Below are 13,946 nucleotides of genomic sequence, written 5' to 3'. Positions count from 1 at the left end.
CGACCCTTCCCGGCCTTAATAGGCCATCATTGGGTTTGTGGAACCAAAGCTTATACTACATTACCAGCTAACTGGTCAGGTATCTGTTATCCCGCCCAACTCTTCCCACAATTCCGAGTGCTAGGTTCCTTCCCACGAGAACGCCTCCGTAATTTCAGGCGAAAAAGAAGGGACTTACCAGATGCCCAATGGTATATAAACAACATAAGCCCCTTAACCTGGGAAGATGCCATTGGCGGTTCCCTTATCCCACTTGGGGGAGTAATACACCATGCAAAAAGGCTCCTGAGGTTACAAGCAGTAGTTGAAATAATGGCAAATGAAACCGGAGAGAGTTTAAAAACTCTGGCCAAAGAAACAGAGGCGATCCGACAGGTGGCCCTTCAAAACCGTCAGGCATTGGACATAGTGCTGGCGGCCAAAGGAGGGACCTGTGCACTCATTGGAAAAGAATGTTGTGTGTATATACCTGACAATACCAATGAGGTAATAGATCGCGCTAGCCACTTAGAACAAATCGCATATCTTCCCCATGAAGAGCCGAGTTCTTTATGGAAGTGGCTAAGCAACCTGTTCAATTTCTCTGGCCTAGGAAACTGGTTGTTTCAGGGAGCCCTGACTATCCTGTTTGGAATCTTAGTGATTTTTGTATGTTTTCAGTTAATCTCCTGTTGTATCCAAAATTGTGTAAAATATGCCACCCAGGTGACTGCCCCAAAACAGAGTGCTAATATGATGATTTTAAATATTGCTGATGAACAAAAAGATAAAGAACGGTTAATATGTGGAACCCAGTCCATCGTTGGTCATGGCGAAGCGTGACCAAAAGGAGGGATTGTGAAAGTAGAATGAATTATGTTACAAAAATAGATAGGATTAAAGAAATGCTGTCTGTACCTTTAAGGAAAGTCGCTGGAATGCTGGAGTCCAGGTGTCAGGAAAACAGACATTAACATAGAACAATTGCACCGTTTAAGGGCAATTGGTGAAGCATTAGCCTTAGATCGACAGGAGTTAGTAAGGAAGTAGGATATGCATGCTATGCCCAGGGGAATTTTGCTGTTTTCTCCTTTGTCCCTTTGTTTGATTCCCGCTCTTTTATCTGTATAAATAAGACTGTTTGGGTCTTGCATGGCCACTCACATTATCTGAATGTTATTGGCGGAGCGCTTTGCTAATAAAAACAGAGTGGTCTGACAAATTGTGAGTCTTGATTCTAACTTTGACACCTGCCCTTACAGCAATCACGTCCTCATGGTCCATGCGGGAGCTCTTTCTTTATTTTGATTTTTAACTGCATCACCACACGTGCTGATCGGAGCTCCACGCTGGGCAAACAGGAAATATTCAAAAGTTTGCGGGGCTTTTCCTGTCTACCTGGCCACTGCATCCGAGTTCAGATTGCTGTCCAGAGTGGTCAGTGGTGCACTGTGGGATACCGCCCGGAGGCCAATACCGGCGATCTGCGGCCACACTAACCCTAATCCGATATGGTAATACCGATATTAGCGCTACTCCTCTCGTTAGGGAGGAGTACAGAAACCGGTTTAAAGAGCCCTTTATACCGATATAAAGGGCCTCTTAGTGTGGACGGGTGTGGCGTTAAAATCGGTTTAATGCTCCTAAAACCGGTTTAAACGCGTAGTATAGACCAGGCCTCAGACACAGAGAGGGCTGAGATAAGACGAAGATGCAATTGTGCTCAAGTTTATGTTGTTTTTCCATAGATATGAGTGAGAGTGAGAGAAGTTCCCTTTCCAAAGCCTGCATGTTTCTTGCTTTCACTGTCACATGGTTACACTGAAAGGTGTAACTAGAGAAACAACAAGGCACCCAGTCAGGTGAGCACGTCTGCAGGAACACGTCTGAGCAACTGGGAAGTGCCCTACAGTTGAAGCCCCAGTTCCAGGGTCGGGACAGCAGGATTCCAATGCCAAGAGGGGTTCCAGACACAGGATCTGCACCTGGCGAGTGTGCTTCAGACACCCAGATAAACAAGCCACAAATCAATCAGAAAAAGTAATCCTTTAGGGGAGACACACTTACTGGAAAAATCAGACAGTGGGCTGTTTCTTTCAGCTGAATATACAGGTATTAGCTAAGTATTACAGGTATATACAGGTATTACCAGGGCCGTCGCTAGCTATTCTGGGGCCCTACATGGGGGGGAGGCCTCTGCAGGGCGGCAGTGGGCAAGGAGCAGGCCCCAGGCCTCTGAGGGGGAGGAGCAGGGGGAGGGCTGGCGAGGAGCGGGAAAACCAGCCCCCCAGCACTCACCAGCGACATGGCTAGGGCCAAGTTGCTGCACTCCTGCCGCTGGTGAGTGCAGCCCCGGCCCTGCTGCAGAGTTCAAGGGAGTGGGGGTGGAGCAGGGCAGGAAGAGGCAGGGCTGAGGCAGGGACAGGGCGGGGCTGGGTGGAGCGGCACGCAGCTGCGCAGCTGCATACTTCGCATATGGGTAAGGACGGCCCTGGATATTAGAAGGGGGGCTTGAAGAGATGGTTGCCCTTGGGAGAAATGTATGTGGTGGTGACATCAATTTTTTGCTTGTACGTTTTGGAGTATTCTTTATCCAAACATTACTAAAATGAAAGCCAAATTTTAAAAACAGTCACCTTTTTATTTTCATTTCAAGTACAGTATGTCAATTTCTCCATTATAAGTGTGTAATATCCTGGTCCTCCAGCCTCTGCCAGGTTGGTCGTTCTTTTTTCCAGGAGGCTTCTATAGTTCATTGTGCGTCCACCAGGCATTGAGAAATCATTGTGCTTCCTTTAATCCTGTATCTGAGCTGGTAATCGCAGGAGAAAGGATACCGTAGTATCCTATGAGAGAGACACAGCTGAGATGCAGAAGATATTGATTCATAAGGGTGATTTTGTGATATCTCTACTACATATAGAGGAAGAGATCTCTAACAAAAATGTATCTATGCTAACAAAAAAGTTTCCCTTTTTCAACTAATAGGGTCCACAGATTTATGGGGAGGACAGAACCAGACCTTTCGGTCACTGGCAGCAGACGAAGGGCCCCATCTCAAAAGCTCCCTCTGATAAAGGTAACTTCCACAGCCAGGATAATCCAAAATCAGATTGTGTTAAATACAATTTGAAGAAAAAGTACTTATATTGGAGAGAATGTAAATTCCACCAAAAAATGAACCCAAATCCTTGGATGTTAGAGCATCTAGAATAGATGGAAATTATTTGTCCCCAGGTGGCCTATACTTGATGAAAGGAAGTTTTCAGGTAAGCATGTGTTAAAGTCCACAGATCCATTGTAATGAGATTTTCATAGAAATATGACTCTAGGATGGGAAGCATGATCATCCTTTAAATAGGGATATCCAAAATGAGGTAGATTATATATAAAAATATCTCCTTCACTTAGGCTCTAAGGTCTGAAGGAGAAGACTTCTGCCAAAAGAAAGGAAATGACATTGCCTAAACTTGGATAACCAATATGTAGATATTGAGCTAATGGCAGACTAACGAACCTCAGTACAGGACAAATGATTACTCTTGCTCTGAGATTGATGCTTAAGTGAAGGAGGAATATTTCTTCAGTTTACTTAAAGGAATGAATGCTATGACAGTACTTGTCTGAATTAAAAGTACATTAGTGGGCCTTAGAGAAAGTTCTAAACTTCAAATAAATTAATTCTGATTGGAGATAGTAGCCATTGGCAGGCCTACTCTAATGGACAGGAAGTATAACAATGCCTTCTACAGGGGATCGATTTGAATATGCTGTAATGAGCAGAGTGAGGTTCCAAGATTGTGATCTTGCAGGGTTGAAATAATACTGATTTCTTAAGGAAACATTTAATGTTGGATTTGTTCAAGAGCAGGAAGCTTTGTACATGTCAAGAATATTATACCACAGAGACATGACCCTTTTGCTAAGGCACTCATACACTCACAATAAAGCTCTGCTGGGGAAACTCAAAGCTGTGTTTTACCGGTTTAACACATTAAACAATGGACTTTCCACCAGCCAGTATAATACATTCTATTCGTTGACTTCTCTTTTGGAGTCCATGAGAGTAATAATCCTAGTGTTCATTGTAACCTGTGTGGCCCCAGATGGATGGATAGTCTTGCAATAGCAGACCTCCTCAGTGAGGTAGAGGCATCTGAAGAACCAACAATAGGTTAATCAGGCCTGAGGATCATAGCCTCTTCAGAAAGAAAGACTAACAGAATCACTAACACTCTCTCATTCCTATCTTCTGTACAGTGGAAAAGGTGGGAAGACATACAGAAGGGACCTTTCCATCTTTGCAAGATGCCATTACCACTTCACATCTGGGTCCTGGCACACACAGACTGCAGGACATTTTATTATTGTTTCCAGATGCAAAGAGGTAGATCAACTGCCCACCAAGTTAACTTATGTTGATTGAGATATTTTTGGGTACAGGAATCATGCTGCTAATCTGACTTCTGACAAGCAAGTTTTCATGTTCTTTTCCTTCTTGGTGGGAAGTGCACACAGAGATATGAACTTTGCTCTGCCAGGACAGGAGTAGGGATAGGCCTGATCATGTTCTTCCTTGTTACTATGAAAACCTTATGAGACACCTTGGGTGTCATGACCAGAACAGGTATGTTAGCTATGGAAGGAGTAGCATTGTGTATGAGACCTCAATGAATCAGTTTCCAGCTAGTGGATACTGTGCTTTTTCTGGTAGCCATTCCCTGAATTAAGTGGGCGAAGATTCCTTCACAATAAAAATCTGATTATCTGCATTCACCAACTGAGGGATTAGAGAATACATAATTGGAGCTAGAGCTCTGCTAATGAATGATATAGGGGTGAGCTGTGGAGGGGATACTCAGGATTACTGGAGAGATATCACATGAATGGTAATCATTGAAAAATGCCTGTGTATGAGATCAGAATTCCCAATGGGTTCCAATAAAAAGTAGATGTTTGTTTTTGTGACATGTGTTTTTCATTATGGCCATCTTCCTCTTCTGTTAACATTTTTCTGAGATTAAAACTTGTACCTGACAGCATGAATCTTCAGTCCAAGCCTATGACTGACGTCCCATAGCATCATGTGTCTGTACTGAACCCAAGCTGCTTCAGGAACTGTATTGCTGTGTTTTTGCTTCAGCTTTCTTTTTACTTAGAATCCTGATCAGAAAAAATTGTCTGGAAAGAGAAGTGATTTTCCTTCTTCCCTAAAGCCAATGTTATTGCAACAATGATCCTGGAGAAACACCCTGGAAGCATATGTAAGATCAAATGATAATGACTGAAGATGGATAAAGAAAACGGCTGCCAGCCATTTGCAGAACGTAAGGATGGTCTGAGGATGGTAAAATGGGGTGCTCTGTAGACGAGCCTCTTTTAGGAACCTATTTACATATTTGAAATAGGGCCTGAACTGCTTTTCCTTGATTCACTAGGGGTAGAAATAGGATAAAGAGCTTGCTCCCCTTGAGGATCTGTATAATCAAATTTAAGCTTCACAAGCCTAAGCAGCCATCTTAATGGACTGCAAATGGAAAGGAAGAGGAATTCCACATTAGAAAATACTGTAAATAATACATAATCTTCAAATACATTATAGAAAAATTAGTATCTGAAAAAGGCATGTATGGTAATTGCCCCCAATGTAAAGATATTGAAGGACATGCAATTATAAACAAAAGACGCGAGATTGACTCAGTTGAGAGCTACAGGACTAGACTTGGATGAAGTGAACATTATTTCTCTAACTGGAGATAAATAAATTAGATACGATATTTTGTATCACTCGTACTTATGACCAGCTAACTGTTCTACTTAAGATCCAAGTTCAGCTACTTAAAAAAATTTCCTTGCTCACTACCATTTATGATATGTAAATTTCATACCTGGTTCAACTGTTCACAGGAGCAGGAGTAACTATTACCCCCCTTCCCCGCCCTTTAAGATCAGAACACAGTAAAATCTAATATTCTGGTTACCTTAGTGCTGTTCATTCTGGTCACCATTGTATTGGAATATTGCAGAGAAAACAATTCTCATGACTAGCCTGCCCATGGTAACTCTCAAGAATATAGTGTATGAAAAGTAGTGACAGTGACAAGGGACCGCCTAGCAAGCCCGAGATCTGTTTGTTCACTACACTTTTAAACAGGAAACTGCCTTACATGAGGAATAGATAATTGCCTTACAGTACAGATCTCATGCCTTCATCTCTGCAACAAGAGAAGCCTACTTACATTAATGACAACCTGAAAGAAACAAGTCCTGACAAATTTAATTGAAGTTTCATTGGTACAAATATTCCTATATATTGTTCAAGAACTCAAAGAGAATTACTACTTTTACTTAAATTGTAAGCTCTTAAGGGGGATGTGTCTTTTTGGTTTTGTATATAGCTGAGCACAATGGGGTCCTAATCGAGGACTGTGGCTCCTAGACACTACAGTAATACAAATAGTAATAAAACATAATAGCCAGTTCTTGGAAACATGTATTTGAGAATCTGGAGTAGCTATTAGGAACTAAGATAACAGGAAGAGAGTGACTTCTGTACTGGGTAAAATCAAGTTTTATTTTCCTAAAGCAAATAAGCCATTCAAAAGCAACCAAACATTTCTAAACAAGCTGTGCAATGTATTATTAAAATTCTTTCGTCTACTGTATGATCATGATATTTTCAAATGGGTAGCAGAATCAGTAATTTGTCTCCAGAGGCACAAGGGACATGAAGATAGATTTGTTTTATGCCTGCCCTTCAAAGACTAAGCATTTGTTAGGCAAGAGAATAAAAGAGGACAAAGTGACTTTAGGTTGTTTTTGTTTTGTTTTAAATTACATCAGTTTCCTGGTGAAGGATTAATTGAAACTCCCATTAGTTTATAAAATGGTATTCTGGTTCAATGGTTTAAATGAGAAATTGTGAACAGCATGAGATAATACTGCAGAGTGATCAATAAAAATTACTCTTATTTTGAAAGACTTTGTACACAGTTTTGCTTTTAAATATAAAAAAGGTATGTTTGATAACTGGCCAGAATTACAGTAATTGAAACATTGTCATATGCACTTTAAGTTTTAAGTGCTCATTTCCGTGCACCCTCAGTTTATCTTTTTATAGTGAAAAAACAAAGCATTTTCGATTATTTCTTCTACCGTTACCAAATTAAAAACAATTGATTTAGAAGCAGAAAACTGGCTTGTTTGCACTTTACCCTTCATTAGTGCAGACAATCTGTTAACAATACAATTTACTCCTGAGGGAATTATGTGCTACTGCATGGGAGTACAATTAATGAGCCTCACAGATTTCCAATCTTTTGCACAGAAAAAGACTGCTGCCAAAATGTTGCTGCAGTTCTGCCTTTTGCCCACCAGAGGGTGCTGTGGTGATAGAACAAAGCTGCAACTCAGGGCCAGCAAGGGAAGAGAGAGAGCTGACTTCTTTGCAGAGGTTGTCAGGCCAGGTCAGGAGACATGGGCTACGGGGAGACAGACAGCGTGGGGTGCTGGGAGGTGGGGAGGGGGTCAGACAGGGCCTCATAAGGGATAGTGGGGGAGGACAGACCGGGGCAGGGGCTGAATGGGAGTGGAGACAGAGCCACGGGGGGGGAGGGAGGTGCAGACACACATGGGGACAGGGGAGTAGCTGGGTGGGGGCACATAGACACACAGGGACAGATGTGCCCGACTGAATGGGAGAGGCTAGGGTCAGCCAGGGTCGGCATGGGGGAAGTGCCTTAACAATCCCTTCCCGCCCACCCCCCACCCCCAAAAAGCCTGTTGCATACTTTTCCCACCTATACCCAACAACCCTCCAAGTTCACACCCAGGCTCCTTCCAAGCAATTTAATTCCATCTCCCTCAGCTCTGTTACCCCTGACCCCCCCAAGCCTTTGCACTGCTTCTGAAGGGTGTGGGAAATACGGTTCTGTATTGTAGTTTAAATAAATTACTCAGAGTTCTGTATTAATATGCCTAGTAAGGAATCTATTTGTCAAAAAACATTTCCTGAATCTTTTCTGTTGGCTGTATTGTTACAGACATACTTGTGACAGCTATTTTGAAATAAATGACAAAAAATAATTGAAATGGGTGTGATTGCGTGATTGACAAAAATATTCAGAATTTTAAAATATTTAATTTTTTTGTGGTGGAATTTTTAGGCACAGAATTCCACCAGGAGTAACAGTTGTAGGTTTCACCACAGATCCATACCGAAAACATTTATATTTTGACAGTCACAAAAGTAAAATTCTTCTTGGAAGAGAGTCAATAAGGAAGAAGTGGAGGAGGGTCCTGTACCAGTGTTGGCAGGCCCACGCTGGGGCTATGAGGATTACTTTCACTTTGTCTGCTTTTACTTTCTGCAGGACTTTGTCGACAAGGGGGAATGTCAGGAAAGCGTAAAGGAGCTGGCCCGACCACTGAAGAAGGAACGCATCGGATATCGCACCCATCCCCATTCCTCCCCTGGAGCAGAACCAGGGGCAACGTCGGCTCTGGCGAGTTGCAAAGAGGTCGATCTGGGGAACTCCCCACTCTCAGAAGAGCCGGTGAGTGACCTCTGAGTGGAGCGGCCACTCGTACTGGGGGAAGAAAACCTTGCTGAGGCGATCTGCTTGCGTATTGCAGTCCCCCGGGAGGTGTACGGCCCTCAGGGAGATATCGTGGGCTATACAGCACTCCCATAGGCTCAGGGCTTCCCAGCAGAGAGCTAGGGAGCGAGTCCCGCCTTCCCTGTGGTGTTGTCCGTGAGGACCCTGACCACCTTGCCACGAAGGTGCGTGTGGAAGGCCACGCACGCCAACCATACTGCCCTGAGCTCCTTGACATTTATGTGAAGGGACAAGTCCGGGATCAACCACATCCCCTGGGTTTGCACGTTCCCTGTGTGGGCTCCCTAGCCAAGGTCTGACACATTGGTCACCAGATCCATAGATGGGTTGGCCTCCTGAAAGGGAACCCCTTGCAGCACATTGCTTGGATAAGACCACCATTGAAGGGAAGCCAGAATCGGGGACAGAACCGTGAGGACCTTGTCTAGCCCATCCCGGGCCTGGAAGAATTGGGAGGCTAGCCAGAGTTGGAGGGGCCTCATTCGGAGCCTGGCATGGCGGACCACATACGTACATGCCGCCATGTGACCGAGAATTGGAAGGCACGCCCTTGCCGTTGTCACCGGGAAAGCTGTGACCGAGGTGATGAGACCTCTTAGGGCCTCGAACCTGTCCAGGGGGAGAGAGACGGTGGCCCTGGAGGACTCCAGCAGCGCTCCAATGAATTCTATGCGCTGAACTGGAACTAAGGTTGATTTGGTCTTGTTCACTACTAGGCCGAGACTGGTGCATGTTGAGAGGAGAGCTCCACGTGGGTCTGCACCTTGGAACAAGAGTCACCCTTGAGAAACCAGTCATCCAGGTATGGGAAGATCTGTAACTCCTCCCGCCTGAGGTAGGCAGCTACCACAGTCATACACTTCGTGAAAACCCTGGGTGCCATGGATAGGCCAAACGGGAGGACTGGTTTCTCAAGGGTGACTCTTGTTCCAAGGTGCAAACTGGTAGTGGTCCATCTCCACTAGGAATCAGAGGAAGCGCCTGTGCCCCTCAAAAATATGGATGTGAAAGTATGCGTCCTGGAGGTCCAGGGCCGCATACCAGTCCCCCGGGTCGAGGGATGGGATAATAGAGGCCAGGGACACCATGCGGAACTTGGAGCAGGCTAGAAAATGGTTTAGGCTCCGCAGGTCCAGGATGGGCCTGAGGCCCCCTTTGGCCTTCGGGATCAGGAAGTACCGAGAGTAGAAGCCCTTGCCCTGGAATTCTACTGGTACTCTTTCCACCGCCCCCAGGTGCAGTAGACGGTCCAACTTCTGCCCTAGGAGGTGGACATGCGCCGGATCCCTGGGACCTACAGGGGAGGGTGGGTGGTTTGGAGGGGGTGATGTGAACTGGAACCTGTAGCTCTTGGAAATGGTGCTGAGGACCCACTGGTCTGATGTGATACGGGTCCACGCCATGCGGAAGGCAGACAAATGGTTGCAGAACACAAACTTTATTGATTGGGTGGGGTCTCCCTGGCAACAAGGCCCGGTGCCCCTCTGCAACCAGTCAAAACAGTCTTTCCCTGCCTCTTTCCCTTAGAAAGGGTGGAGTGGGACTACTGCTGAGACCGGCGTTTTTAGTGTCTCGGTCTCTTATACGGGGGCTCATATCTGCTCTTCGCAGGTTGAGCCGATGGTTGCAGTTTGGCCTTGTCCTTAGCTGGAGGGACGTAGAGGGCCAAGGTCTGCAGGGTGGTGGGGGAATCCTTCATCCCATGCAGCCTGATGTCCATCTGGTCCACAAAGAGCACCTTTCCATCAAATGGGAGGTCCTGCATAAGGGATCGGGCCTCCATCGACAGTCCATATGGGAGAAGCCATGACACCCTGCGCATGGAGATCCCTGAAGCCATGGAGCGGGCTGCTGGGTCGGCTGCATCCAACACCACTTGCAGGGCTGCTTTCACCGCCGCCAGACCCTCTTCTAGTAGCGTCTTAAAGTCTTTTCTGCCTAAGTTTTGAGCCTCTCCTCTCAGACAGGGACAGGGACTCACACAGGTTAAAGTCATATCTGCTCAGTAAGGCCTGGTGGTTAGCTACCCTGAGCTGGAAGCTTGCCAAGGAATAAATCTTTCTACCGAAGAAGGAGTCCAGTCGTCTGGTGTCCTTATTCTTGGGGGTAGGTGCAGGTTGGCTCTGATGCTCTCTGTGGTTTACCAACTCTACCACAAGTGAGTTAGGTGCCGGATGGGAATACAGGTACTCATGGTCCTTGGCGGGCACAAAGTACTTTCTTTCAGTCTTCTTGGAGATTGGCGCCAAGGAGGCGGAAGTTTGCCACAGGGTGTTGGAAATGTTGGCTACACCCTGGTTCAGGGGCAGAGCCACGTGGCCTGGTTCCGAGGGGAACAACACATTAAAGAGGGACTCTGAGGGGCCCTCCATTTCCTCGCCCTGCAGCTGAAGGCTGGATGCCACTCGCTTTAGCAGGTCTTGGTGTGCCTTAAAATCCTCCTGAGGGATTGGTGGCGGAAGCACCGTTATGGTGTCGTCCGGTGCCGGTGAAAGAACCAGCAGGGAGCCGTGGGCTTCGGTCAGTACCGAGGGGTGGGTGTCGAGCCCCAGATCAGAGTCTGGGTACAGGTCCGCCGACTCGTGGCCCGATCTTCTCTTAGGTTGCTGTGCACTGAATGGTGCGGGGAGTGGTCCTTGGAGTGGGAACTGCGACCTGCAGGAGAGGTTTGATGGAAACCCAAAGGAGGTTTGCCCCGGGACCGGGGACCTGTCACCAGTTGCGTGCCTGGAACCAGGAGTCTTAACGTCTTTCGCAGCCTTCATCGCCTGTGGCGTCGATGGCATCCATAACAGTGGAGAAGTGCGTGCGGACGGTGCCGGGCTGCTCCGCTCAACACAAGTCGGAGGCCTTGAGCATGGGGTGGGACCGTGGGCTGCCCAACACGGGACCAGCCTCCCCTCTTTCCTTGTCTCAGCGCCGCTGCGAGGTAGGGCCCTTTCCCTGCTTCTTGAAGGGGGAATGGTGCCAGCTAGTAGAGGGTGCCTCACTACGTACCGATGGTGCGGCGGCGGCAGTGGAGTCCGCCTGGTGCGCCAGAGTTGGGGCCAACGCTGATTCCATCAAGAGAGCGCAGAGTCTAATGTCTCTCTCCTTCTTGGTCCGTGGCTTGAATGACCTGCAGATCTTACAACATTCACTGATGTGAGTATCACCCAAACAGTGGAGAGACTCAGCATGCGGGTCACTCCTAGGCACAGAATGGCGACAGGAGTCACACGACTTGAAGCCTGGGGCACGGCGCATGCCCCGATCCCACTCTAACACTGAAGTAACAATCCACGAACGGTACCACTAAGGTTCAGTAGAAAGGCTGCAGCAGAGCTGGAGCACAAAGTTCTGACTACCTTCACTGGCGGCAAGAAAGAACTGAGGGTGGGGGGAGCGTGCGATCCCCCTTCATGTGATATACAGCCACCACTCCAAGGTCGCCGCGGTGCTCTCTCAGTATGGGTACTTCTAAGGGAAAACTTCCGGCCCCGGTGCACGTGGCGAGCACGCACGCCTACCGTGGAATACATATGAGCAACCACTCGAAGAAACCAAATTGGCTCTTCAGTTGTGAAAAATAACAAACCTGCTATAGGAATTAAAGAAGCTTTTCAAGCCCCTAGGAAAAAAATTACTAACACAATGGGTGTGGTTTCTGATTTCAGGATCCTTGAGATACAAGCCAAGAGAAAAAAAAAAGCCTACAAATTAGATTTATCCAGTACAATTAAAGTCAGCAGTCACTTTATTTATCTTAATTGTATTGCTACCAGTTTACTCACTACCGGTTTGTTTCCCAGAAATAGCTCCAAAATTAAATCCAAATTAGGCGTGATATTTAATTTTTGAAAAATGTAGCTCCCTGTACTTAAAAGAAATGGACTAAACTTGCACTGGTCCCAATCTTCATTTTAACAATTTGATAGACTCTTTAAAAATAGACAAAACCAAGAGAGACTATATTTTAAAACTTTAGCATGATAGTTCAGTGAAATTTAAAAACAAAAATTTTAGTTAAGACACCTACATCAAGTACTTTTCAGACTATATATCTATTCTATTTACATTAACAACTATTCAAACAGGGAAGCTAATTATGTATACCAATAAACCAAATATAAACATTTACATACTAAAGCTGGGAAAAAGCAGCCCAAACAGCGCTTATTACAACATAAGCATACTAAATCCCAGTCAAGGTGCACGGACTAAATAGGAAGAGTGCAGACTCAATTTTGTTTGTTTAAAAAGCAGTCATATGACAAAAGCCTGTCAGAGCCAATCAATCAGCTTCCCATGCTATGACAATCCTACCAGATCTAGGGCCTGAACTGATCTCATGCTGTCAAATCCTCTTCTCTGCAAGCTTAGAAATTACAGTAGTGATGGGCACAAATACCACAGCGATTCACCACATGGAACCAAATCAACAAAATTTGGTTTCTTTTAAACGTCTACATCTGTAGCAGAGTCTTCTGTGACAGCCTGGGCGACTGGACAACTTAAATTACATTATTGTACACAAATCCTTTCATTTTCCATACTGTCAAAATCTTATTTCCAAACACTTATAAACTGACTAGCCTATGGTTCTGTTTCTTGCCTTTTGATGCTAAGTTGTGAGTACACTTCGAGCTAAGCAAACACGTAAGCAGATCGAAATGTCATTGCCACACCATAGGTTGGTCAGCAGATGGTGCTAGAATAGTGCTACAAATTAGCAATTCCACAGATCAAACTCATTACAGCAATGATTTCCCCAGCCAAAGTCAGACACTAAAACATATGGCAAAAGTAAGATCTCCCTGCTTATATTGTGACAGCCCATTTGGTTTTAAGCCAAATATTTTTTGAAAGATTTTTATATAAAATATAGCCACATATGGACTGAAATATTTTGCCATAATGCCTGAAAATATGCAGTCAACCAAGTGTACTTTAAATACTGTTAGGCCAGAAGGAACGGTCTCTATAAAAATAGCATTTCCAACAGAACCATTATTCCAAAAACAAATTTGCAGCCTGGCAAATTTACAGACAATGCTTTTGAGGAATGGTACTTCTAGGCATCAGTCCTTCCCTGATGGTGAATGTCACTAGTTACAATTAGGGCTGTCAAGTAATTTAAAAAAAAATCGTGATTTAAAAAATTGCAATTAAAATAATTAATTGCACTGTTAAACAATAAGAATATAGTTTAAATATTTTTGGATGTTTTCTACATTTCAAATATATTGATTTCAATTACCACACAGAATACAATGTGTGCAGTGCTCACTTTTTCTTTTTTTACTGTGGAAAAATTTGTAATAAAATATATATAGTATTTTTCAATTCCCCTAATACAAATAACGTAGT

General features: G+C 45.1%; 1 protein-coding gene across 20 annotated transcripts in view; it reads right to left on the bottom strand.

Annotated features, from left to right (window-relative positions):
* EPB41L2 (erythrocyte membrane protein band 4.1 like 2) overlaps positions 1 to 13,946 on the bottom strand; it is a 270,772-nt gene that overhangs the window by 154,786 nt on the left and 102,040 nt on the right. The window contains exon 1 of one of the 20 annotated variants that reach the window (XM_039530117.1): positions 5,868 to 5,888. The exons of the other annotated variants lie outside the window; for them this stretch is intronic. The gene's annotated coding sequence lies outside the window, so the exon portion shown is untranslated. Of the gene's footprint in view, positions 1 to 5,867; positions 5,889 to 13,946 lie in introns of those variants that run through there. 20 annotated transcript variants of the gene reach the window in all.

Source organism: Mauremys reevesii, linkage group 3 (genome assembly GCF_016161935.1).
Source record: "Mauremys reevesii isolate NIE-2019 linkage group 3, ASM1616193v1, whole genome shotgun sequence".
NCBI classification, from domain to species: Eukaryota; Metazoa; Chordata; order Testudines; family Geoemydidae; genus Mauremys; species Mauremys reevesii.
The sequence above is the reverse complement of the archived record's forward strand: the minus strand, read 5'-3'. Positions and strand labels throughout refer to the sequence as shown.